A 27679-nucleotide genomic window follows, 5' to 3' on the forward strand; every position below is an offset into this window, starting at 1 on the left:
GGGCAGCTCAATGGATGGTCTGGATTCAGGAAGTTGTAGGGAAACTATTTTATTCTTCAACATGGATGTTTTTGGGCAGCTCAATGGATGGTCTAGATTCAGGAAGTTGTGGAGAAACTATTTTATTCTTCAACATGGATGTTTTTGGGCAGCTCAATGGATGGTCTAGATTCAGGAAGTTGTGGAGAAACTATTTTATTCTTCAACATGGATGTTTTTGGGCAGCTCAATGGATGGTCTAGATTCAATATGTTAGGTGATCATGCTTCCTATAAACAGTGGGGGGAGGAAGGACTTTCATTTGCATCCTGTTTCTGTGACCCTGTGAGTCATTCCTGTCTTTAGTACTATACACATTTAGCAGAGTAAACGTGTGTGCTAGTGAGTGAATACTCCATTAATCATGAAAAGATTTTTACAAAATTCGGAGTGCTATATTTAGAAAAACATGTTTGACCATAGCTGGCATAAGGTGGTAGTCCAGTTTGGTCGCACTCCTCTAACATAGTTGTCTGAATTATTTTACAGATAAGATATTTTTTTTTTTACACGAAAGATGGAACATTAATGCACTAAACATAAGCTGACAACATAGTGATAAAGAGTCTTTGCTGAACCATTTTGTATGTTTGTGTCCTATGGAAGTGGAACCTTGTCCTTTGGCCACCATAGACAGTGCCATAGTTGACGAGCCTTGCTTTTTTCTTTTGCGCATGTCCCATTTCCCCCAGAAGTGTAACTTTTGGATTTTTGTGGAGTGTTTTGCTGCTGGAACCGTGTCGAGGCAGTGTTGTTCATCTGGTTTTCCCCCTCTGGTCAGTCTCACTGCAGTACGTGACATTTTGTGGCTCGGAGATATCTTATGAGAGGAAAAGGCCACCTCCTGGATGACTGCCTCCGAGGCGCGGGGTACCTTCCTTCATTGAGTCAGCATACTAGGTGTCTGTCATCTTTGAGCACCTAAGCACTGATAAATTGCACTGTTTCACAGTCCTCCATCATGTGATGTGGGTGGAGACGGTACTTGTATTCCTCATGCCTGTTCCTTTCCAAATGTTTTAGTCCACATGAAGACTATGCCCTAAAAAGGGACTTTCTGGGTTTTCTCTGTAGCTCAGAAATCCTCTTATGGAGAGGTGTGAAGTGGTGTATGGTGTACAATTCTTCACAGTTACTTAAATTTAAAAACAAAGAAACCCCTCTTTTGATAGGAGGAACATATCCAGAAGTATGTCCCTTTTCCAGTATGTCAATTTTTCCAACTGTTATAATACTTCAGAAAAGGTTGAAGTCTTCATCTCAGCAGTACGTAGGGTTAGAATCTAAACATGGCGTCATGGGGCGGGGCTGAGCACTCAATGTTCCATTGTCTGAGAGGAAAGTGACCCAAAACAAGGTAGATAGGCTGAAGTAGTCACAGCAATTTTTTTAACATAGTACAGGGTAAGTATGTAACTGAGGATTCCTGGCCTCACAATGAGGAGTGTTCAATGCTTGGAAGCATATTAATCTATGAAAGATACCAATGCTGGAGAAATTGAGTTAAAGGTAAGTAGGTAACTCCTTTCCAGTGGTACGAAAAATGAACAATTGAAAAGTTATGCGGTCTGATTAATTTCTCCTATATCCCAGGGATAATGTGGAATTGGTATATCATTCTTGCAAGTCATGGAGCAGGTAAAGTACCATTAGCGCAAGGCTTTAACTAGGCCAACTATTAAAATTCCCTTCCTATAATGTCTTCCCTTTTTCCATTCTAAAATAGACGCTGGCGTATGAGAAGCAGTCAGGATCAGATATTGAATACTGATCCACCTAAATTCATTGTTATGTGTATTAAGAGGCGAGACAGAGGTGTTCCTCTGTACCCATTGCATGGTCTTAAACAGCGTCGATGATGTTAATTATATATTTTAGATTTGAAATTGTACACAAGGTTTAATGGATACGTTGATCAGTAGAGCACAGATAAACTTCTTGGACTATTGCACAACATTCACACTGTTTTAATGCTTTCCTAACATCTGTAGTCCTTCAATTATTTATTTAGCAAACCTCTGCTTTTTGTATGTGTAAATGTTTTAATCATTTTTGGGTTTTAATGATTTTGTTTTTGTATAATAAAACGTCTGCCCTCTGATAATTGGAAAAGGTTTTTTTTATAAAACTTCTGCTCTCTGATAATTGGAAAAGGTTTTTTCATAAATACTGACATTTAAAAAAAATCACTGTAAAGTTTGGTGTAGGCGGCTATAGAGGATTCTGGACATATAGGTACATGCCTGTAATTTAGCCAGTCCTTATACGAGCTGATGATATTTCATGTGAGTATGTCACCAGTTAATCTGGATCCCGCTGTAGAAGACTGTTCATTTCTGTGGACCTAGTGGTGTTTTGTACCCCAATCCAGATTGCTCTGCATGCTTACACTATAAATTGATCACGATCCTTCCGTGCGTAGTGCGTTTTTATTCTGCCACTACAAGACATTACGCATGCATGCAGGTTGCCACGTTTGTAGCAGTTTCTTCTGCATAACACCTTCATGTTACAAGTAAACGTGCACTGTTTGCTTCCATCACTAATGTGCATTACAATAATTTCTGTAAAGGTAGTACTATTGTGCTGTTGATAGTTTGCAATTGGTTGTGCTACATTTGTGGAATTAAAAGCTAGTTAACCTTTGTGTTAATTATAGATCCTAGTTTTTGTTTGTTTTCCTGGTTACCGATTTGAATGCCCTAACCAGTGTCTGTTGGTAGGAGCCTTTATTTTAAGCCCCAGTTTTCAGAAACTTGGCCTGAGCTTCAGCACAGTGCACAATCCTTTCTTTTTGTGGCTTGCAACAGACGGAGGGAAGCTTCAGTTGTTGTGGTATATTGAGTGTGTGTTGTCCGAGGCTTGATCATTCAGGATTGGCTTTCCATGTTTTCAGGAGGTATGCATGTGATTGGAGGTTGTAGGTGAGAGACAGTGACGCCAATCCGTGTGGCCTGTTCGCTTTGTGCGTTTGTAATGGTTGTGTCATTTGTGTTTCTGAGAGGTTAGGAGTGTGCCCCTGCGGCGGTGTTCCATATGGATGAGTATGCATAGTGTGCGTGTGTGGTTGTTCCACATTATAATTGCATGTTGTGATGGTGCCTGAGTTATCTATTATATGGTGACTTGGTTCACTTTGCTGTATATGATTTTGTTTGTTCCATAGCATATCCATCATTGCGATGTGTCACTCTGACCATAGGTTGTGGGATATATATTTGAATTCACATGGCTCCTTCAACCCTGTTGCTCTGAGTTCTAGGAATTATGATGGTTGCTGTTTGCCTGTTTTTCACATTTGCATGCTGCCTTGATGTACTCTCGTGTGAGCCTGGATGTCTTCCTGCAGATTGGTTCTTTTTTTGGCAGCATATTCCCCATTTGGGGGTGTCCCTCTGACTACAGTGTGCATGACTCGATATGAGTGGGGGTTTGTGTGTTGTGATCGGTAGATGTTTTGTTCGCTTGCATAATCATTTTTATTTCGTTGTATATTTTTCAGTTTGTTTTGTCTTACTCTCGTGGCCTGACATATATTTGTGTATTTTGAAGAATATTTTTCAATTAAATTTGTCCCTCCGACCCTACTGTACATGTACAGTGGACCTGCTGCATATTTGGGGTAGCAGAGCAGTCCGTGAGTTTTGCCGAATATAGTTGATTGTGCTGTGTATTTTTTTGGCTTATATGTTGGACCTTTGACCCTTCTGTGCATGACTAAATAGCGCGGCTGAGAGGAGAATTGGGAGCTGCAGATTACTGTTCATTTTACAGTATATTGTTCATTATATTTTGCCCCTCAGACCCTACTAGTGTATGGTAGCCCTACTACTTGGTTGGTGGGGCACATCATCTTGTGCATTTTGTAGAATATCATTTCGTGGTATGTTTTTCAGTGTTGGCAATTGCTGGGAGCTATTTAGCACCTAGTTTTATACTGGTAGAGCCTGGTTGGGTTAACAGCTACCAGGAGTTAACATTTGGATCCCCAGGCCAACTGGTGTTACACAAACATACCTACTTGACAGTAACTCTTTGTTTGGGAAATGTGTATAAATAAGAATTAGGACACACCTAGATACATTAAGCATAATTTGTCATATATAATTTGCATTATAATAGCATTTTATATGCGAATTAGACTCTCGGTAAAGGGTGATGCCGAAACCCAGGAGTGGTTTTGAGCTCCTGCTAGTCAAATCCTTATTTTGATACCTGATTTTTAATTTACTTTTGTTCCACCAACCCAATGGCACTTGACTCACTGAGTGTATGTATTGGGGGCTGCACATTTTTGTGTTTTGGGTTATTCTTTTCAATTCTTGGGAATGTTTCATTTTGTTTTGCCCTTAAAACTGCAGTCCCATGACAATGGATGAGGCACAGTGGTGGCCTGCGCACGCATGCCTTGGTGTTTTTGTGCATTTTGCAGAATATTTTATTTTTGTTGTCCCCTATGACTATACTGCACATGACTGAATGTCTAGTTGATGCGAGTTTCAGAATGTATGGGGCATGTACTACTTCATGCTAAGTTTGAGTTCAGTGACACAAATCTCGAAAATTGAAGCAGTACATTTTGAGATAGTTGGCTAAATAGTGCATTTTTCAGCCTCTACCCAAAGCTCATTATAATGAACATGTTTCATCTGTAGCGGTTTATTGAGAATCCACCCTCAACATGGGGAGTTCCTTCCCTCCCCACTCATGTGGTTATGCAACAAACTGTTTACTAGATTTTTTTTTAGCCCTATATCAGACTCATATCATACCTCTTGGATCCCTCTCCCCTGAGCTAACAATGAGCCAAGAACCAGGCTGGTGTACAGGAAATATATTGGTATTTATTTAAATTAAAAGTAATAGAAATTAGCACGAAAATGTCAAAACGTCACTTTATCCATGGCACAACACAATCAACTTCTCTCAGCATAAATAAATAGCAAAAGTGAGTCAAAAAGAAGACAATCATAATTCTTTCTGCACATTTCACTTTTTGATTTTCCTGCAGTGTTAAAGGGTATCAGTAGGATTTCAAGATTGGTAAAAATACATATGGCAATTATAATTTCGCCCACACTTTTGGTTTAAAATAAACACAGGGTGATTTCTCGCTTTGTTTTTCAGACCCCCTGTTGCTTTGGTCTAGGTTGGGAAGTCGGACAGAAAAATTGGAATGCTTTGGGAAATTTTGGATTTGAGACCCCCTTTACTGAAAGGCCTGTGTTGGGGAAGGTGGATAAACGGGTTGGACTGATTTAAGAACTAAGAAACCCTTCTTCCTTAAAGAAGTCGGGTCAGCTGGACAACAAGGATTACCCAATTAAAGTATAGGCTATAGTTTTCAGAGCACACTGGGAAGTGAGCTTTGTTAATCTCGAATGTTAACAAAATTCACCCCGTAGTGTTCTGCCAAATGGGGAATTTATTAAATTAATTTTTGGTTACATAGCCTAATGATCTACACAGTTTTGCCCTCCCTTACCCCAAACACTATAAAGGGAAAGGATTCAAGGCAAGCAGACTCCCCCACATATTTTGGTTTCCCAGGGCTCTGTTCTACTCACATAGAAAGCCTCTGTTTAAGGCTTAGGAAAGCCAGCTGCATCTCAGCACACTCTGTAAAGATGGGGCAAGGGTCTGGTCACTCCACTCTCAAAGATGGCCTCCTGCTCTCCACCATTGTACCCAGTCAGCTTTGAGGCCTTCCTAGAGATAGACGGCTCCACCCAGATGCACTCTCAGCAATCTCCTCTGGTGGCTCCTTACAGCTGTCAGATGGTAAGTTTCAGCAACCTTCCTGGTGGTCTGTCTCTTCTCTCTGTCCTCCTGTCTTTCTCCTTTTTCTCTGTCCTGTCTGTTTCCTTTTTCTGTGTGTCTCCCGTCCTAGTGCAGTCCCCCCTATATAGCAGCGATGACACGACCAATTTTACAATCTTGGGGAAGTAGCCTGCAATAATTCATGCCACTAGGATTGGCCAGTTATCCTTCTCTCTCCTCCCAAACCCAGCCTCCAAGTCAGGATAGGTTAAGGGGTCGTTGGCAACATATGGCATTTCCCATTTGTCATCATCCTTTGTTCTCCTTTCAACATTTTGGAAAAAAAACTAGCTATGAATCACAACTTTATAATTGTACGAGCAAGTGCCAGACAAAACATATTTTATGTTTCAGCTAATCATGGGGCATTAAATAAGCTGACCCCCAAATCTGTATCATGTAGCACGGCCATGTAGCACCTTTCTGCTGTTTCCATAAAAAGCACAAATGTTATGAATATGTAAGTTATTAAGCATATCCCTAATTTCATTTCCCACCCGCTCACCAACTCTCACATTTGGAGCATGTTCAGATCAGCCAGAAACCTAGTTTAACTGGCCATTACCCAGGTAGATGAATTTTATATGCCCATAATCGCCTGGAAATACATAAAAAATGATACGTAGATGAAATACATCCACCTTACGATGGCTGAGAAAAAGGCCTAAATGATAAGTTCTTTTAAATAAATTGTGAATCTTCATGTGGGACAAATGGTCTTGCTCCTGCTTCCAGCCATTTGTTTTCACTGGGTCAGCCCGTGCCCACAGTTTTCTTTTATCAATTTCTGTTGGAAGCTTGCTCTTTGAAGTGGGTGCCCCCATTTGCACACCTATTAGTCATGCTCCAGCCAAGGGTAACTTTTGCTTTCAGAGCCAGCAGGTCTGGAGAAACCTGATTTTCGATGCCTTTAGCAGGACCTTTTTTATTGCGGTTGGTCATTAGATGGCAGATGTGACATCCAGGCTGGGAGTGGGAGTTTTCCTTGTGAAGGTTTGCCCAGAGCCAGTAAAAGGGTCTGCCTTGGGCTAACATTTTTTTCATGAAGACAAAGTGGCTCTTCAAATGTCACTGGAGTTTTGTGGGTGAAACATAATATACAATGCTATTTTTCAACCCACACATCATGTTTTGTTTTCCTGACATTTTTTTCACTTTTACTTTTCAAACCGTGTGCAGGCCTTTTTTTGCAATGTTTAAAAAAAACCTGTTTTCCATGTGACAGGGATCTTTGATTCCTCCTCCTTTTGTAAATTAAAATGCTGCTAGCGACATTTAAAATCCTTCACGCCTTAACAGAAAAACTCACTGTGAAACGAAATGAAAACTAAGACTCTCTTCTTAAAGCGACCAGAAATACGAACACAAATCCCAAACCAAAGAGTCAAATGATGACTATACTCGAGTAAAAGAAAGAGAAAAATAACGATGTTGTAAAAATCTAATTTTTGATTAAATACTCAAAAAAATAAAAGAAATAAAAATAAAAATGCTGCTTATACATTGTAATGACAGGTTGGCCCCTTTCCACATGGCTCTTTAATTTTACTTGAAAACAAAGTCCAGGCCGTTTTTGTTTCATCCATGTGAAAAGGGACTTCTGTTTGGTGCCTTTAAATGCACCCCACACATCAGCCATCATTTTGTACCGGAAATTGCTTTTGAAAATTAGGCATGAGTGTTTGTATTTGGCCATATGATTTGTTCAATTTTCCGGGGCAACAAACAAATGTTCAAAGGAAAACATTTGTGCATTTTCCTATATAACGTTCAATGCAGTCCTAGCTATACTGCTGCCATTGCTGCAATATAATGTATATCTCTGTGAGGCCAAGCTATTGTTTATCCAAGTATTCTCCAGTACGGGGTCTGGCATGGATTGAGATGCTCATGAATAATAATAGTCGTTAGGCTGGGAATCGTCAGTAAAAGAAAAAAATGTTTTACTTTCACTTACAAAACTGTCTTTCTCCTTTAAACCAATCACTGTCCTCTGGGTCATACCACCCCCATCCAATGACAGCTTCTCCTTAAGCCTGCCCTCTGGCTGCCATCTTCAGATGTTTACCGTACGTTTCAGTGTTGGGAGTCCTCGAGTTTGCTCTGCGAGTTACTTATACGTTTTTTCGTGTTTTCGGCGGAAAAAGGTTCCAATTTTGTTCAGAATCTGATCTGTTGTCGGGGAATTTCAGCGCCCCTCAAGGGCAAAGATCATCGAAGATTCCAGAAAGCCATCGAGCCTACCTCGTGCCTTCCGACCATGACGGAGGAGGGGGGGGAAGGTCCCTCTTCAAGCCCTGCACCAAATGCAGGCTATCCAATGTCTTTGTGGAAGACAAACACCTTACAATGCCTCTTCTGCTTGCATCCGGACCACAAGGCGCGGTGGACTGTGAGATATGCCTTGGATTCTCCAAGAAGACGACGGAAAGGCACACTAGACTGGCAGCGTGGCTTAACAGCAGGGTCTCTGCCCCGTGCTCCGAGCAGGGTCATGCCTCACCCAGGAACAGCCGGTCCGAGCAGCGGTCTTCTAAGTCCTTTTGAGGGCACCTCATCCATGGGGGCCCAAGACAAGGCCAAGGAACCGCAAATCGGAATCCACCGGGTTTGCCGTGGAAGTGGATCCCAAGGTGGATAGGGCGTGATCGACCTCACCCTCCGCCTCAATTGCCAGCCGGCATTCGAGCGCCTCCTCGAAGAGGAAATCATCCAACGCAGCGAAACTACGGGAGAAGCCACAGACGGAGGAGAAGGCGGGCGAACAGCCCAGGCATGCCCAATTGGCACAGGCCAAAACTCTGTCAACAATAGAGCTGGTGGTGGCTGCTATCGCAACAGCTAAGGGTGCTGACCCTGTGAAGGCTGCAGCACAGAAGGTATCCCTGCCCCCAAGGCACAACACCGCCGCAGTGACTTTGGCAAAGTCTGTTGGCATGCCAAAAGGGGGGAAACCGGCTCAGGCCCCGGTTCAAGCCCCACAGGGGGGGAAGAAGGGAGGGGAGGCCCCAAAACAGCCCTCCCAGGCCGTGGCCCAAGCCATGGAGGTCTCGTCGACGAAGGAGGACCAAGAGTGCTTGCACATTCTCCACGAGGACATGGAAGAGGAAGACTAAGGCGATGACAGCGCATGGCCTAGTATTCCGATCCCTTCAGCTCAGCCGAGCGATGTGTCACTGGACATTCTGCCGACTCTTTACACCTTATCAGGCCCAGCTCCAGTGATTTCCCCAGGACCCCGTTCTGCCTCTAACAAAGAAGAGGAAGCATCATCTGATGCCCTCATTTCAGCCTCCACATCCGCATTGGTCACCTTCTCCCCCAGCAGACCCAGACATGGTTACAGGGACGGATACAGCCATGACTACAGACGAAGAGTATATTGTTGCGGCGGACGATGAATCTCCGCATTTGGATGTGACACCTAGGGCATCCCCACCGGATGAGGTGGGGTTGTTCCATTCCATGATTGCGAGAGCCTCCGAGCTGTTCCAGTTTGTACCCGAAGAAACCAGGAAGGAGGGTTTCTTGTACCAGAGGTGCAAGGCCAAGAGGAGGACAATCATGGTGTTGCCCCTGCTCGACGATGTGTGGGAAGAGGGCCTGGCCCTCATGAAAAACCCCTGCATGGCTCCGGCTGAATGGGATAGGCCTGGGAAGAAGTATTGGGTGCCAGACTCCACACCCAAGTGAATGAGGTTGCAACCATCACCAGATTCAGTGATATCGGCTACTACGAGCAAAACGGTTGGCTAACCCATCCTCATCGTGGTCGGTCCCTACGGACAACGAGGGGCAGAAGATGGACGCCATGGGAAGGAAAGTGATTTACACCATGGCGTCCACTATCAAGGCGGCCAAGGCACTGGCGATCCTAGCCAGGTATGACGGGGAACTATGGTACAAGTTGGGGCCTAATCTGGAGTTCCTCCCCGATGATAAGAGGATGGAGACAATTGCTCTCTTCCAGGAGGGGGGAGGAAGCATCTGATCACGCCATTACGGTGGCAGTGGAAGTCGCTGACACAGGGTACCGGTAGATGGGGGAACAGTGTTTGCCTTAATCAATAACGCTGGATGAAAGCCACAAATTTCCAGCGGAGGTCCAGGCCGAAGGTGTTGGACATGCCCTTCGAGGGAGACAACTTGTTTGGGAAGGTTGTCGACGAGTCCCTACAGGCCATCAAGGCAGACACGGAGACGGCCTGTTCCCTGGGCACCCTCCAGCAGCAACGCTCTTCTTTTCGCTCCTCCAGGGGAAATTTGAGTAGGTCCTCCAAACACTTCTCCTTTTCGTACCATCAGCCCTCCAGATCCACGACTGGGGAAGCCTACCAGAGCCGTTCTCAGGCCTACGGTAGCGGAGAGCAGCAGTGCCATTGCCCACAGGGCAGGACGTCGGCTTCGAAACAGGCCTGAACCAGCCAGGATGTCGGACCCCCACGCGTACACCTCAGTGGGCAAGCGGCTGACGAAGTTCGTGAGCGAGTGGAAGATCATCATCACCACCGACAGATGGGTGGTGCACGCTCTTGCCAAGGGCACACCTTGGAGTTTCAATGCAGGAGCAGCACATCCCTCAGCTCCTGGAAGAGGTGTCATGGTGCTTGCTCCCAAAACCCTGAAACAGGTGAGCCCATCCCGGACTTTGGCTTCCTTGGGGACTTCCCAGGCCCCAGCTAGGCTCACCTGGACTCAGTCCTGGCGCCACTGGCGCAAGGCTCATGGTAGGTGCTAAATACATGGGCCTTATACTTGGGTCTGAGAGGCTGAGCCATTCAGTACAGGGTGTGGCTTGGGACTACTTTACCTGGAGGCAGGATACGGTTAAGGGGGACTATTTTCCTGGTACTACTTGCAAGGCTATTTAAACCGCACCCTGCAAACTGAACACGCTTCGCGTTATTCTGCACTCCTGCAGCGTAACGCTCACCGTGTCAGCTCAGCTCTTGCTTCCCTTCTGCCACGCCCGTCCAGTCTCTTCTTTCCATCGGCACCTGAGAAAAGAGAAGAACAGGAGTTAGAAACGCATTGAAGGCCTTACCTGCAGAACATCCTGATTTCGCCTTCTGCTTACCCACGGACCGCCGCATCTGTAGAAGAGCAGAACTGAACGTACCCTCTCGGGTAGCTACTCACCTGAATTCGGCCACCTCTAGGAACTCCACCGAGCAGTTCATCATTCCAGCATCTCACCGCAACTCAACCCGTCAAGCAGCTCTTCCATCTTCTTCCTGGAACTGCGCCGCACCTGCCGAACAGAAACAGACAAAGCTGGTTAGTCACACAGCAAGGAAAGCTAAATACAGCGAACAATTAGCACGCCCCGCACAGTGCTATACTTACCAGCTGGAATCCTGCTCATCATTGTCAGGAGAGTCATCCATCATCCGAAAGCCGCCTAAAGCTGTACCTGAAAGACCAGAACGAACCTTAGATATCTCGAAGAGAAAGACTTAAGGCAGCTATTTCAAGGAGTTATTGGAATAGAGACTTACCTTCTTATTCCGGCCTTTCCACTTCAGCAATACATCGGATCAGTGATGTAACCAGATCCTGGAAAGACTGTGAAACCGCGCCCCTGCCAGAGAGTGCAGGACAGAGAGCTTGCCCATTAAAAAACCAAGGTGAGCCAGAGGAAGAAAAGTGAAAATCGGAAGGAGGGGAAAACCAAAACCAGCTCCATTCAATTGGCTAATATCTTGTTTCGACTTGCAGACGAACATCTCCTGAGGCAAGAATGAAGGGAAGACGCGAGCTAGCACCCTCAGTTAAGCAGAGCGACACCAGTGCAGACATCCTTCAAACACGAGCACGCCCCCGTGGAGACCAGGTGAGCGTGACAGAGGAACGGGCCATTGTTAGGCAGAATCCCGTGCAGTGCCCTTGGGGACCACTACACACGATTAAGACTACAGGTGGTGATACAAGTTTTACCTTTGGTACAAGCCTGTACTACTATGTCATAGTGGTAGCAGTGGCGGAGCAGCCAGGCTTATCTCAAGAGTATATGAGCAGTAGCAGAAATTACACAAAGGGACCACAATTACTGTGACTCAAGCAAACACTGACTGGCTTTGGAGCTGGCTTTGGAGCTGTATAGGTCTTGATAAAAGTTACAAAACACCTCGACAATGCCTCCTTCCGTGTAGACTCGGTTGCTATTGGCGTCACGGATGTATTCCACCCGAGTGGGTTTTTTGTCGATTGTCAGCAGCCGGGCCAGCAGCGCTCCTGGCTTCTGGCCCTCACCATATTGCCGGATCTGGTGCCTGTGCCCGAGGAATTTCCATTCCCGTTCTGCTCTCTCTTTGAATCTCAGTAGTTCTCCTTTCAAGTCTGCTTGGGTCTGTGGTTCACTTGAGGCGTCGTTTTTGATTTAGAGTTCCTTTAGACGTTTTTCGCTCTCTGCCAGCTCTCGGCGAATCAGTTTCAAGATTCCATTTTCCTTTGCGATACATACTCCACAGACAAAGCACTTTAATGTTTCCCACAAGGTGCCGGCGGAGCTGACTGAGAACTGGTTAGTCTCCAGGAAGGACGCAATTTCTTGCTGCAGTTTGGTTGCGAACACTGAATCTGCTAGTGAGCCTGGCTTGAATCTCCATTTGTGCCTAGATGGTGATGTATTTGACGACGTGAGTTCTAGTGTTACCATCGAGTGGTCTGCGAAGGAGCGTGGATGGATCTGCCCGGGTCCCCAGTCAAATGAGCTGAAGGCTGATGTCAAAATATAGTCAATGCGGGAGCTGGTGTTATGAACCGCTGAGTGGAACGTATATTCTCTGGCGTCTTGGTTGGAGTGTCTCCACGTATCTATCAGGTCGAAAGTGTGGCATATTTCTTTGACTTGGAGACTCGCTTTGGACGATCTGCTTGTCGTGTTATGGGACTTATCTATTCTGGGGTCTAGTGGTGTATTGAGGTCTGCTCCCCAGATGATCGTTGCAGTGTCCTCCTTCCCGAGTTGTGTCATGATCCAATCAAAATTGTTTGGTCCGTCGGTATAAGGAGCATATGAGTTTACAAGAATGATTTCTTTCCCAGCTATGAGGCCCTTTACCAACACTGCTCTCCCCTCTGTCTTTCTTTGATTCAATCAGACTGAAATTGGCTCTCTTGTCTATTAAGATGGCCACCCCCCTGGCGTAGGATGAGTAAGATGAGAAGTACCTATGGCATCCCCATGACCAGGCCCATTGTAGCTCCGCGGAAGGAAGAAGGTGGGTCTTCTGTAGCATGGCTATGCTGACTTTGTGTCTTCTGAGGTATTGGAGGATTTTCCTGGTTTTTGTTGGTTGATTTCCACCTCGGATGTTCCAAGTGGCAACTTTAAGCAGCGGCACTAGGTGACAGGTGGGTAGAGGGTGCTGTGCCGGACGTGTTTAGTGGAATTCGTCTGGAGATCGAGTTTGTCCATTGTCTCAGCAAGGATTTGTGATCTTGGGGTGAGGTATGAGGTTGTGGTGGTTCTTGATTGAGCAGATGCTGGCGGTTCCCTATTACTACTTTCCCTTCCTTGCGTGGGCAACTCCCAACTGGCCTGCGGTGACCCTCCCCTAATAAACAACTGAATCAACGTGGCTGCGCTTGGGGCGCTAGTAGCCTTCCAAGAGGGATGTGGGCTCCCAGAGTTACAGGAAAATGACGCTGTGTCATTGGTTTACTAGTGACTGCAGCAATTGGGTGGTCGCACTGATTGTTGCGTTGGGTATCGTCATTTTTCTGGTGGGTCCCTTCTCGGTCGGTCTCTTTGTTGTGGTCTAGTGTTGTTGGGGCCGGGTCCGCACCCGGCCCGGTCAAGGTAATCACTGGCTTCTTCTGGTGTGTTGAAGAACTGAGACCTCCCTTCGTGTTGGATGCGGAGTTTGGCGGGGAAGAACATGGAATATTGAATTTGGTTGTCCTGTAAACGGCGTTTGACGGCTGTGAATGTTCTTCTTTGCGCCTGAACTGCTTGGGAGAAGTCAGGGAAGAATTGGATCTGATCTCCATGGAGGTTACCTTTTTCTCTCGCCGCTCTGAGGATTGCATCACGGTCCTTATAATTTAGGAGTTTTGCTATGATCGGGCAAGGATTTGTGCCTGGAACTGGTCTGGCGTTGGGTACTCTGTGTGCTCTTTCGACGATAAACAGTTGGAATAGGACCCCGTCGCCAAATAGATGTTTGCAAATCTTTTCCACGTGATCTTCCATTTTGCCCTGAAGCTGCTGTTCTCTGATCCCCACCAGTCTGATATTATTTCTCCGTGAGCGACCCTCCAAATCTTCGTTCTTGGGACACACTGCTTTCATCTGGGATTCCAGTGTAGATACCCTGGAGTTTAGGGAGGTTGCCCCGTCGTTGAGGTCTGATATGCGTTGCTCAGCTGCGTCTAGTCTGTGCTCATGTTTGTCTAGCCGATGTTGGAGCTGATCGACCTTTGAGGACAGCGTGTCCAGTTTGCAAACCAACCCTCTGATGCCCGCTCTTAGCTCAAGTAGAATCCCCCTGATATCAAAATTCAGCGACTCTTCATCAATTTTGGGGGCTTCTTGTGTGGGTGATGGTGGTCTGCTGTTGGGGTTGGGCGTTTTTGCTGAGAAGCCAGCCTCAAAGTTCAGTTTTCTTTGGGACTTATCTGTTTTCCCCATGGCTGATCTGGTGGAGGCCGTTACTGGGTTGCCGGCTCCGTTGCAAGAGCGCTTGTGCGTGATCACCGGTGTTCCGTGACTTGTGTAGCGTTGTGTGCCCGTTGCGTGAATTGGATTGGGCACCTCCAATGTGATTGTGGATTTTGTGGGCCTCTCACTGCTGGTGGCTTATGGATCTTCCCGGTGTGCTTTGGCGCTTGGATGTTGCAGTGCGGCGTGTGTTTGCAGTCGTTCAAGGGGCTCAGAGTTATAGGCACTGCACGTACACTGGTGGGTGATTCAAGCCTTTGTAGAGGAAACTAGGAACGCAGGCAGACCTGCGCCAGTCACTCTGGGGCTGGAGCCGACTCTTGCGCATGTATTGAGGTTAATAGATTCACGGACCAGTACTCTTTTCACTGTTGGCGGCAAAGCCGGCTGGGTGGGTGGTGGGGCAGACGTCGTGTTGCTGCTGCAACCACTCCTGTCGCACGGCGTGAATCCGTCGGAGTGTGTTCTACGGAGACAGTAGGCAATAGTGTGGCAGATGGTGGTTTGAGATGTAGTTCATTATGCCCTGGGGGTTGGCTGCAGGAGGGTAGGCCGCGGGGGTTGCCGCCACACTGGTCTGGGGCGCTTCGTAGGACTGGGCCCCAGCGGACTGGGGGCGACTTAATTTGCCTCCGCGAGACTCACGCGGCGGATGCAGGCCGCGACCGAGGGCCCCGTCGTCAGCCTGCCCGCGATCACTTGTCCAAGGGAGGGGGGCCGGTCGGGGGTCCAGACGGCCAAAAGCGTGTTTGTCTCGTGGGGCTGTGGCTCCTACCTTATCTCTACCGGGAGGGGACCCGGGGTCTCCACGCCGATGCTCTGCCTTGTCGGAAGCCACTGGGTAGGCACCTCCACCGGCATCCAGGTTGGTCGCGACCGCCAGGCACCCAGACCGCCCGCGTCCCCAGGGCAATGTCGGGTCTCTTTCGGCGATCACTGCTGCACTTTGCTATCGCCACCAGCCGTCTCCTCCGGGAGGCGAGTAATACGCAGTCGCAGCTCGGGCCCGTGAAGGCAGCCATCTTGCCGTGCCGCGAGCCCTCAGGCCACTGTCGGCTGGGTCGTAGTGGATCTGGGGCTGTGTTTGGGATCTTCTGTGCCGAGACGACTTTCCCACACGTTCTGGACAGCACACAGCAGGTGAAAACGGCGTCACAGCAAGGGATTTTGACAGGATTTATAGGGAGCCACACGGAGCTCTCTAGGAAGCCGCCACCTTAGTCGGCTCTCTAGCGCCCTCTTCCAGGTACAAAAATATAAGTACATTTATTTTTAAACCATTCGTTATAAACACACTTCTATTAAACTCAAATGAAAACCACACGTTAAATATACTACAACTAACCAATTCACTTTGTACAGTAAGTCTCAAGGCAAGTACCCTGTGTTTGAATGAACCGGTGTTAGGCACAAAACACGTTACCGCGAATACGATTGCAATCACTTTCTGACAGTTTGGTCTACTAAACAAATGCGTATCCATGACATGAAATGCTACCGGGGCAAAAACACACTTAGCACCTGAGATACCCAGAGGGAGTTGGAGGCAAAAATCACAGGCAATATTTTGGTTAGGCAGGCAGAATCACAACACTCAGAGACAGGAGTTCAAAAGTCAAAGGGCCGGAGCCAGGGTCGAAGGACACCGGGGCCAGTTGCCGAAGATCACACGGTCTAACAGTTCATGATTCATCAGAGCAAAAAGTACTTCGATATTATCAATGTTCGGAAGCAAAAGTTACAAGAAGGAGGGAAGACAAGGTCAAGCCTTGGAAATTAAGAAAAAGGGATTCACCCAGTTTCCTCAACAGAACAGAGTACCTTGTTCCAATGGTGCAGCTGGTGCCCTGGCAGTTGTTCCTGTTGGTTTCACGCAGACCCACGATTCCTGGAGCTTTGTGGAGAAGGACGACATCTGAAGAGTGTCTGCACCACACAGGGATGAGGCCGGTTGCAGCGACACGGAATAAAAGGTGCACTTCTTAAAAACAGGAGAGGCTCTTCAGGTGGCTATCCGGACCACTACAGCAGTGTGCAGCGATTTCGGCCAGGGAAGAGGATCCTCTGGCTGAAGATGATGAGCTGGTTATCCCCATCTAGCTCAAGGGAAGAAGACTCCGGACTGGATCTTCTTTGAGTCGTTGAAGGGCAGATAGCTCAGGACTGCAGCAGGGCTTCACCGGGATGGGCTAGTTGCAGCAGCTGTCGTTCTCTCCACTTCTCTTCGGTTCCTTGTAGTTCCAGTGGCGACTCTCTGACTTCAAGCCCACAAGTCCTGCCTTTTATGCGAAAACCCCCCATTCACGCAGCCTGGCTGTCAATCACCCAGCAGGGGGGTTGACCAGCCCGGACAACTACCCTGGCCAATCATGACAAAGTACGACTTGGGTTTCCTAGGATACCCTGTGCAGGGGGTGTCTACACCCGTCCCTCACATTCAGCCCACCTAGATACCCAGGCGCCTTGAGGAGGGCTTCTGGGCAGAATCCCGCCAAAAGACAGTGAACAAAGAAGGCAAACCTAGTTTGCCGCGCAAAGTAAAACACAAGAAGGATTTTAACAAAAAGAAATGGCGAATAAACCCAACCGGAGCCAAAAGAAAGACGATTTGGTCAAGTAGGTTTATGTTCGAGGCTAATATAATAGCCAAGAACAGTACCACGTTTATCTAATATAATCGCGGTAGAAAAGTTAGGGTAGATACCACTGCCACGTCTAAATGTTAAAAAGAGCGAAAAAATGCTCTAGGATGTACAGATAAAAAGGCATAAGAGTTAACCCTTCCCAGTACTCCATGGAAGATGGGGTGTACTGGATCTGTGGTAGATTGACTAAATAAAGTTAATGGTAACTTTAACCTTTTCTGGGGGACAGTAGTCGCCTCAGAAATGGATTCGAGGGAAGTCTCAAAGACAACCCTGTGCCACGGCACTGAAGGTGCTGTATGACACACACTAAGAAGGGGGCTACTGAAGTGGTGTACTTCGGAGTCCACAATCACAAAAACAGATGGAAACACATAGCAAAACACAGGTAGGAGTGGGGGAAAGCTCTCACTCTTACCAGGTGGAAAAAAATAAACTCCAGAAGTCCAGCGAAGCTGCTGGGGGACTCACTAGGTGAGGGAAATTAGCCATAAATGAGAATTCTCCCTAAAAGCCATGCTGCGAAAAGGGGCGACAGAGCTAGTTCCCCAATTGCTCCAGGTCTCCAGAGTCTATTCCAGATACTTTCTGGTCAGAAAGAAGACAAGGGGCTGGAGTCCCATCCTACACCTGCAACGTCTCAACAAATATTTAGAGTCTCAAAAGTTCAGGATGGTCATGTTGCAACACGTGCTAGGCCAACTGGAAAAAAGAAGACTTCTTGACGTTGCTGGACCTGGAAGACTCCTATTTCCATGTCCCCATTCACAAGAAACATCGAAAGGTTCTGCATTTCGTAGTGCACGGACAACCCTACCAGTTCAAGGCTCTACCTTTCGGATTGAAGTCGGAACCCAGAGTGTTCACAAAATGCCTGGCGGCGGTGGTGGCCCATCTGTGTGCGGGGCATACACGTATTCCTGTACCTCGACTGGCTCATTCCGGCTGCTCGCGGGAGTTGGTCGTCGGATACACGGAGACGACCTCCATCTGCTGACGGATCTGGGATTCTCCATCAACTATGCAAAGTCTGCAAGTATGGTGCAAGGACCTCCTAAATGGGCGGACGCTGAGACAATAGTATGGTTTGAGGCGGCTAATGGAGGGGAAGGTGAAGAAGTGGGACCACTGATAGAAGGGACACAAATGATAGCCTTGTTGCATGGGCCCACCCAAGGGGACCCTAGTGATGACGACAAGCCCGAGAATGAAGAAGAGAATTAATCCTGGGCAATGGGAGCCAGAGGCAGAAGGGGGAGAGCTCGAGTTTTGGGGGAACGGAGGGGGGAAGACATAAAGGAGAAACATGCATTATATGCCATGATACCTGCAACTGGAAATGTCGGGAGTGAAAGTTATGGTTTGTTGTAAAAACCAATAAAAACTATTTAAAAAAAAAAAATCCAAAGTCTGCCTTAACTCCATCGCAGAACAAGCTGTCCCTGGGAGCCAGACTCAATACGGTGTCCTGCCTGGCGTCACCCTTGCAGGAGAGGGTAGTAGCCATTCAGGGGAAGGTGCAGCGGCTGTTGTCGATGAAGACAGCCACGCTGCGAACCATCAAGTCGTTGTTCGGCATGATGTCCTGCATCTGCTTCATTCGGCTCTGCAGGTTGCACATGCAACCCCTTCAGGAGTTCCTGGATGCTCGCTGGATACAGGTGCCCGAAAGCCTTGTGGACAAAATTCTGTTTGAGGACTTCCGTTGGGCGATAGTGGTGGGGCGTCCGCCCCAACATCGGCCGGGGCACAGGGTTTCAAAACCATCCATACCAGGAGACGGTAACCACGGACACTTCCGGGAAGGCTGGGTGGCTCACACGAGACGTCTGCACGCCAGAGGCCTGTGGCTGCCAGAGGAGAAGGATCTCCATATCGGAGTCCTGGAGCTACGGGTAGTTTTATGGGCCCTCAAGTCATTTTTTCGTCGCTGAAGGGTAAGATGGTGAGGATCTTCACGGATAACACCACCACCAAGTTCTACATCAGGAAGCAGGGGGGCACAGGACTTGTGGCGCTGGACCGTCGGACAATAGACCTGGTGGGAGTCAAGAACTCCTTTGCAGACTCCCTCAGCAGAGAATTGCGCTCCTGCCACGAGTGGGAACTTCAGCAGTACAAGAGGACCGCATCTTCGTCAAGTGGGGCAGGCCCAGAATGATCTGTTTGCGACGGCGGCAAACTCCAAATGCCAGAAGTTCACCAACAAATTCCACCAACTGAGGAGCCTGGGAGACGCGTTCTCCCTGTGGGAAGGGATGTTTCTGTACGCGTTTCCTCCATTGCCTCTCCTGCTACGTGTCATCAATGCACTCACAGTGCCAATGCAGGATGATAGTTCTCACCCCGGCGTGGCTGAGGCAGATTTGGTACCCGGACTGTCTCAGCCAGTCAGCGGCACCTCCGATCAAGCTGCCAGTGTTTCCGGATCTTCTCACCAGAGGTGGCGGCGCCATCCCTCATCACGAACCAGGATCGCTGAACCTGAGAGCTTGGCTCCTGCAGCCCTAGAGTTTGGAGGGTACGAGTTGCAGTTGGACTGCAGGGAGGTCCTTGCCAAGGCTAGGACGTCATTGACTTTGAAATGCTACAGTCACAAGTGGAAGCGTTACGCAAAATGGTGCCAGTCTCAGAAGATTACCCCACTGAGGGTCACGGCCCCGCAGATTTCTCCTTGGCAAGGCCGGACTGCCGCACACCTGAAGGCTTCTGCCCCGTCGTGGGAACTCAACGTGGTACTGATGAGGCTCATGGGGGCTCCCTTCGAGCCTATGCATCAGGCCCCTCTCATGTTCCTCTAGTGGAAAACAGCTTTCCTTGTGGCCATCACCTCTGCCAGGAGGGTAGGTGGATGCAGGCCATATCCTACAAGCAACCATACCCTACTTTCTACAAATCAAGGTTGGTGCTGCGGATGCACCCCTCGTTCATGCAAAAGGTTCCATCGGATTTCCACCTCAACAAGCCTTTGGTGTTACCTGCCTTTTTTTCCCCCAAAAGCTTTGTCACCGACTGAAAGGGACTTGCACTCGCTGGATGTTGCTCGTGCCTTGAAGTTCTACATGGCACGCACAGAGAGTTTTCAGAAGACTTCTCAATTGTTTGTGAATCTTGGTCATGTGAACCATGGGAAGGCCTTATCCAAGGCTTTCATTTCAATGTGGCTCGCGGAGTGCATCATGCACTTCATCGGTTGGCAAACCGACCACTGCCCGGCCGTCCGAGTGCCCACTCCACCAGAGCAATCGCTGCACCGACTGCATTCCTTTCTGGTGTACCCCTGCTAGACATCTGCAGGGCTGCTACGTTGCGATCCACGCACACCTTCTCGAAGTTCTACTCTGTCGACAGATTCCCAGGAGGAGTCCAGAGTCGGCCAAGCAGTGCTTCGCAACTTGTTTGCTTTAGCTGAGTCTGTAATTGCTTCTGTTGAGCCTTGCCACCTCCTGTGGTTGTGTAATGTTGTACTACCGTTTATTCATTATTTATGAGCATGTGAATCCATGCCAGACTGCATGCTGGAGAAGGAACAAGTTACTTACCTGTAACTATTGATCTCCAGTATGGGTCTGGCATGGCATCACCTGCAAACCCTCTCTCTGACCCCTCTACGGCTCTTCTTGGTCATACTGACACTTAACGTGCTTACCAAATTTGAAGATGGCTGCCAGAGGAGGGGCTTGGGGGAGAGGGCTGTCATTGGATGCAGCCATTATGACCCAGAGGACAGTGATTGGTTTAAAGGAGAAAGACAGTTTGTAAGTGAAAGGGAAACTGTTTTTTTCTTTTACTGAGGATTCCCAGCCTGACAACAGGGATTATTAATGAGCATGTGAACCATGCCAGACCCATGCTGGAGAACAATAGTTACATGTAAGTAACTTGTTCCTTACAATTTTTTTTTTATTTGCTCCAAGGAATAGGTTTGCTGCCCTTGAAAACCAACAGAAGGCTTGGCCCCAAATCACATGCACAACACCAGTTCTTTAAGCATTTATTTATTACATTTTTGAAACGCCCAGACCCGAGGGTATCACAGCATTCCAGCCACTTCTAGGTTCAATCGTCCGAGAGTTCGCTCCAGGCTTTGGTCATTTAGCTGGTTGCAGGGATCAACAAAAAGAATTAGAAATGAGTAAAGCAGTTCAAAGACGTCTGATCTGTCCTCTCATTGTACAGAAGTTTCTGTTTAACGGAGATGAATACCATTTATTAGAATTAATTTTTTGGCTCTTGGCTTTGTATTTAAAATGAGCACTTTTTTCACAAATATCAATTACAGGTATGTGTTTGCAAGTAAAATGGTACATTTGTTTAATTTACTTCAAGTCCTAATCAAATAGATAAATTACTTCACAGATTCGCAGTGGCATGATCTTCCAATTTCACATTATAGGAAAACATACAAGTGTTTAAAAGGTTGTCAGTATCTAGATTTGGTGACACTCTTCAAAGAATATATTTGGGCTTCGAGGGGATTGGGTCCTCCGACGTATTCCATATCTATGACAGGTAATGTCTACAGTTGTGCTGCTTCGGAAAATCTTCGGCGTCTGCGTCGATGCGCCGTCCCCGAGGACCTCCTCCAACAGCTGACGTCACCCGATGTGATAAGTAGGACGCACGACGCCCATAGCCTCAGTTCCGTTTTTTCTGCGAACGTGTTCGCTTCGTGAATCTCGGTACGCCTCGACTCTTTGGAGTTTGCTGTTTTCTTTTCGGTTCGTTGAACCTGTTCGGTTTTTTGTGAAGACCTGTTCGTGGCGATGCCTACTTTGTCTTCAACCCCGCGTCCGGGCTTCAAGAAATGCGGGGACTGTGGGTCCAAGATGTCGGTCACAGACTCGCACGACGCCTGCCTCTGGTGCCTCGGGGAGGCCCACGATACGGACGACGGTGTCGACTGCCAGTCGCTCACGGCAAAGGCCTTGCGGGAACCCAAGACGAAGCTGTCGGTAGGTCGGGTGTCTAAGCCCCGGAAGTCGAGGTCTGCTGGGCTTTCGACGGATGACTCGAGGGGCGACTATCCACGTCATCGTCGGAAGTCCAGTGGGTCTCCTTCCAGGAGTCGGTCTCGCCACTCTTCCGCCTCTTCGAGGCATTCCCGGAAGCGCCGGCATTGGTCGCCTTCCCCGTCCTCTTCCGAGGACTCCGCCCATTGGCGGGTTGCTTATCCCTCCATGCAAGCGACACCGGAGGAATGGGCTTCCTTCGGGAAGCAGATGCTAGCGATTCTTGAATCGCAGGGCACCGGTCCGTCCACGCCTCCGAGTGGGGTCGGTCGGCACCGGTCGAGAGACACCGCTCATACGCCTTCGGACTCGGGTGGTCGGCACGGCTCCCGGGAGAGGTCACGCTCGGACAAGGGTAGCCGTTCTCGCCATGCCCGTTCCAGGTACCGGTCCTCGATGCGCTTGAGACTGCGTGATCCTGTGCTGTCTTCGAAGAAGACGTCGACGCCTGCGGCGCCGAGGTCGTCGACTATTTCTCTCGAGGCTCTGCCTCCGAGGGGGTCGTCGACGCTGTCGGCGCCTAGGTCGTCGGGAGACACGCTCGGAGCTCCGGCTCCGAAGCCTGTGTCGACGCCGTCGATGCTGGCGGCGCTGCAGCTGACGTCGACGCTGATTCGCTCAACGCCGTTTGTCGGCGCCGACTCGTTAGGTGCCCTCGATGCTTTTCGAGGCAGTGGTGTCGGAGGGGCCCCGTGGCATGGGGTTAGCCCCTAGAAAGGCTCTGGCTAAGGTCAGGCACTGCTTTGGTCCCCAGATGTCTTCCTCTCCCCGGCTGGAGTACATTTCAGAGGGTGATGAAGGTTCTGATGACGGCTTGGTTCCGGTTACGGTACCAGATGAGCTTATCTCAGGCCATAGCCAGTTTGATGACCTGAGGCAGTCACTGCATGATGCCAGTGGACTGGACACCTCTCCGGAGGTGGAGTTTTGTAGGCCGGAGCCTGGCACTCATGCCGATTCTTCATATTGGCGCCTTATGTCTCGGCTCACCGAGTAGTTGGGTTGGTCAGCTCACCCAGGGGAGTTCGTTCAGGATGATCTCACGGACATCATTGATCTTGGTCCCCCCACTGACCCGGTACTGCCGTTTCATATGGCTCTGCAGAGAAGGGTGGCGGCGGCTTTGACTGCTTCGGAGAGTCTCCCGGCAGTGGGCAAGTCTTTGTCGCGAAAATACCGTCCAGCCAATAGCGACCCCTGCTACTTGTCCAGGCACCCCACTCCGGAGAGTTTGGTGGTGCCGGCGGCTACGGCCCCGGCAAAGCAGGCGTCGTATCCTACCATCCCTCCAGATAGGGACGACAAAAGTTTTGACGGCTGGGCGAAGAAAGTGTTTTCGTCAGGGGGTTTGGCGCTTCAGGCGGCCAACTCCATATGTGCCTTGTCTCGTTTCACACACACTCTGTGGAACTGTGTTGCATTAGCGGCTGAATGTATTCCCGAAGGGGACGAGCGGGATGGTTTCCTTGCTATGGTTCAGGATGGCAATGATTCCATGTGTGAGGCCGTTCAGTCGGGTTTGGACATGGCAGATTGTGTCAGCCGGTCCATGGCGGCGAGCACCGTAATACACAGGTTTGCGTAGTTGCGGAAGTCTGGGTTCGCTCCTGATGTGCAGTCCCGGCTCCTCAACATGCCCTTTGACGGTGAACATCTTTTTGGCAGCAAGGCTGACGAGAGCCTTGAGAGTTTGCAGACCTCCAAAGCTGCAGCGAAGTCGTTGGGTGCTGCAGTTCGTCAACCTCTGCCTTTTTGTCCTAGGGGACAGCAATGGAGGGGTGGTTACTTTCGCTATTACTCGTCCTTCAGTAAAGCGAGAGGAGCTACCAGTCAAAGAGGCCACCGTAAGAGTGCCAGAGGTGGAAACAAGGGTACTCGAGGTGCCAAGGCCGCTCGGGCAGTTGCCTCTTTTCCCTCAGGCAACGCCGCAGCCACTACCGCTCAGTCATGAGACCCAGGTCCCATGGTTCGCCGGTTGGGGGAAGGCTGGCGCAGCATCTTGTGGAGTGGCGAGCCATTACTTCAGATGTGTGGGTTCTGGAGATCATAACCCACAGCTACTGTCTTCCCTTTCGGCAGAGGCCTCACGACAATCCACCTGGGAGCCTCTCTTTGAAGAGTCCGGAATCCGCTCCTTGCGCAGGACATTCAAGCCCTGCTGGAGAAAGGATTCATAGAACTGGTGCCTGTAGCGGAGAGGAACAAGGGATGGTATTCCCCTTATTTTTTGATTTCGAAGAAAGACGGGGGATTGAGACCCATCATGGACTTGCGCGGTTTGAACAAACTCCTCAGGAAGGACAAGTTCAAGATGGTTACTCTCTCTCAAGTCCTCCAGGCCCTTCAACTTCAGGACTGGTTGGTGTCTCTCGACCTCAAGGATGCTTACTTTCATGTGCCAATCCATCCCAAGCACAAGAAGTACCTGAGGTTCGCGGTTGGCGACTCGCAATTTCAGTTTCAGGTCCTGCCGTTCGGATTGACCTCCGCCGCAAGGGTTTTCACCAAGCTCATGGTGGTGGTGGCAGTGCATCTCAGGAAAGGGGGGGGATTCAAGTCTACCCCTACCTGGACGATTGGTTGATCAGAGGGAGCTCTCCCGAGCAAGTCCTGGATCATCTGTCCATCACCTGCCACTCCCTTCACAAGCTGGGCTCCTCACTCAATTTAAAGAAGTCCCATTTGACACCAACGCAGCGGCTCCAGTACATCGGAGCAGTGCTCGACACATCCCTGGGGCAGTGTTTTCCTCCCCAGGTGAGGGCTCTTCACATTCAGCAGATGGTGCACAAGTTTCAACTTGCCCAGAATCTCCCAGCGTCCGAGTTCTTGAGACTGCTCGGCCTCATGGCATCCTACATTCTTCTGGTGCCAGAGGTTCGTCTGCGGATGAGATCTTTGCAGTGGGCACTCAAGCTCCAGTGGTCTCAGTCCTCCGGCAGGCTGTCGGACCCTTTTCAGGTGCCGTCCTCGGTCGCCCAGGACCTTCTGTGGTGGGCCGTCGAAGGCAATCTGATGAAGGCCCCATTTTGGTTGCCCTGGCCGGACATGAGGATCGTGACGGACGCATCCCTCACGGGATGGGGAGCTCATACCAACGAGTTGACAGTCAGCAGTCGTTGGTCTCCGTCGGAGTCCAGACTCCATATCAATCTGTTGGAGCTGAGGGCCGTCAGGCTTGCCCGGAAGGCTTTTCTGCCGACTGTGCGAGGAAAGAGTGTCCTGATTCTAACAGACAACATGGTGGCCATGCACTACCTCAACAAAAAGGAGCGTGGGGCAGGGTCACTTCCTCTGTGCAGGGAGGCGATGCAGCTCAAGTTCTGGGCCATCCAGCAGGAAGTTTCGATCTTGGCTGTTCATCTGGCCGGAGACGACAATGAGACGGCGGACGCTCTGAGCAGGCAGAGCACGATCTCTCACAAGTGGGAGCTGGCTCAGGAGATTCTCCTGGAGATCTTCGCCCTTTGGGGGACCCCTCAAGTAGATCTCTTCGCCTCCAGTGTCAACCGGAAGTGCGAAAGGTTTTGCTCGCAGGAATTTCCTCCAAAAGGAGCCTTAGGAGACGCGTTCGTGGTGGAGTGGTCATTCCCACTGCTGTACGCGTTTCCTCCAGTCCCCGTCATCCCGCAAGTACTGCGGAGGTTACGGAGGTTCGGTTATGGATGATTCTCATTGCTCCGGCGTGGGCTCGGAGGACGTGGTACCCGGACCTTCTCGACTTGTCCATCTGCCCTCCACGTCGTCTTCCCTACCGAGACGATCTGCTCTCATGGGAGGGGGGTCAGGTTCTCCATCCAGAGGTCAGATCCCTCAACCTTCACGCTTGGCTTCTGAAAGGTTGAGGTATAAGGATTGGTACTTCCCTGAAGACGTGATGGAGGTGTTGCTCTCGGCCTGGCGGCCGGCAACAAAGTCTCTGTGCCGTTGGAGAAAGTTCTGCGACTGGTGCAGAGTTAAGAATGTGGACCCTTTTGAATGTGACATTCCCATGGTTCTGTCTTTTTTGCTTTCCTTGGCCCACAGGGGCTTGCAAGTGGGGACCATTAAAGGTTACCTGGCGGCGCTGTCCATATGTAAGCGCTCGTCTGAAGAATGATCCTATTTTAAGATTCCTTTAATTTCTCAGTTTTTGAAAGGGCTCACTAATGTGTTCCCTCCGTCACCTTTTCTGGTGCCCGGTTGGGATTTGAACCTTGTTCTCAAGTTTCTTATGGGTGCTCCGTTTGAGCCTTTACATTCTTGCCCTTTGAGACTGTTAACTCTGAAAACTGTGTTTTTGGTTGCGGTCACTTCCGCTCGCAGAGTGAGTGAGTTACAGGCACTTTCAGTTAAGCCACCCTTCACTGTGTTTTATAAGGACAGGGTTGTCCTTAGAGTTCGTCCTTCTTTTCTTCCAAAGGTGGTTCTGGAATTTCATTTGAGCCAGAAGGTTGTTCTTCCGGCATTCTATCCTCCTCCACATCCTGGTAAGGAAGAGGAGAGGCTCCATAGGCTTGATCCTAGGTGAGCGTTGAGCTTCTATATTTCGCGCATGTCCCGGGTCAGAGTGGACGATCAACTTTTCATTGGTTGCGCTGGAAAGTGTTTGGGACAAGCTGTGACGAAACAGACTTTGTCTCGTTGGATTATTTTAGCTATCTCCGAGTGTTAACGCTTGGCGGGTAAGGACCCTCGGGCTGGCTTGCGGGCCCATTCTACCAGGAGAGTGGCTGCGTCTACTGCCCTGCAGAGGGGTGTTTCTATTAGTCACATCTGTGATGCAGCCACCTGGGCTTCAGTACATACTTTTGTACGTCACTACTCCCTCGATTCCATCAGAGGGCAGGATCTGGCCTTTGGCAAGGCAGTCCTATGTTCTGCAATTTGAATGGGCATGCTAAATTTGTGTTCTAAATTCTTTTCCCAACTCCTTGCTTGGTACTTCTTTGGGAGTCTGTCATAGATATTTAATACGTCGGAGGACCCAATCCCCTCGAAGAACAAGTTACTTTCTTACCTGGTAACGTTCTTTCGATGGGATGGTCCGACGACGTATTCCATATCGCTCCCTCTCTACCTTCCCCACTGCAGAATTTCTTTTGCGATTGCAGCTTGCGTTCTGCAAGGCTTTGTGTGTCTGACTGGCAGAAAACTAGTGGCACACGTTCTGGGGGGAAAAAACTACAACTGAGGCTATGGGTGTTGTGCGTCCTACTTATCACATCGGGTGCCATCGGAGGAGGTCCTCGGGGACGGCGCATCGACGTCATCGACGCAGGGCGCAGACGCCGAAGATTTTCCAAAGCAGCACAGCTGTGGACATTACATGTAATAGATATGGAATACGTCGTCAGACCATCCCATCGAAAGAACGTTACCAGGTAAGAAAGTAACTTGTTCATCTTTATTGATGGCCTAGACCTTGTTGAGAAATATGCTTTGGTTGGTATTTCTTCACATCTGCCTTGCTGCACAATCTTTTTGATCCCATACATTTTAGGATTTTCCACATCAGA

The 27679-nt window shown here is 49.1% G+C and overlaps 1 protein-coding gene across 1 annotated transcript in view; it reads left to right on the plus strand.

The window, feature by feature from the left end:
• MCPH1 (microcephalin 1) overlaps nucleotides 1-27679 on the plus strand; it is a 2120508-nt gene that overhangs the window by 609982 nt on the left and 1482847 nt on the right. The window lies entirely within an intron of this gene.

This window comes from Ambystoma mexicanum, chromosome 4p, assembly GCF_040938575.1.
Source record: "Ambystoma mexicanum isolate Mex_15411 chromosome 4p, UKY_AmexF1_1, whole genome shotgun sequence".
NCBI lineage: Eukaryota > Metazoa > Chordata > Amphibia > Caudata > Ambystomatidae > Ambystoma > Ambystoma mexicanum.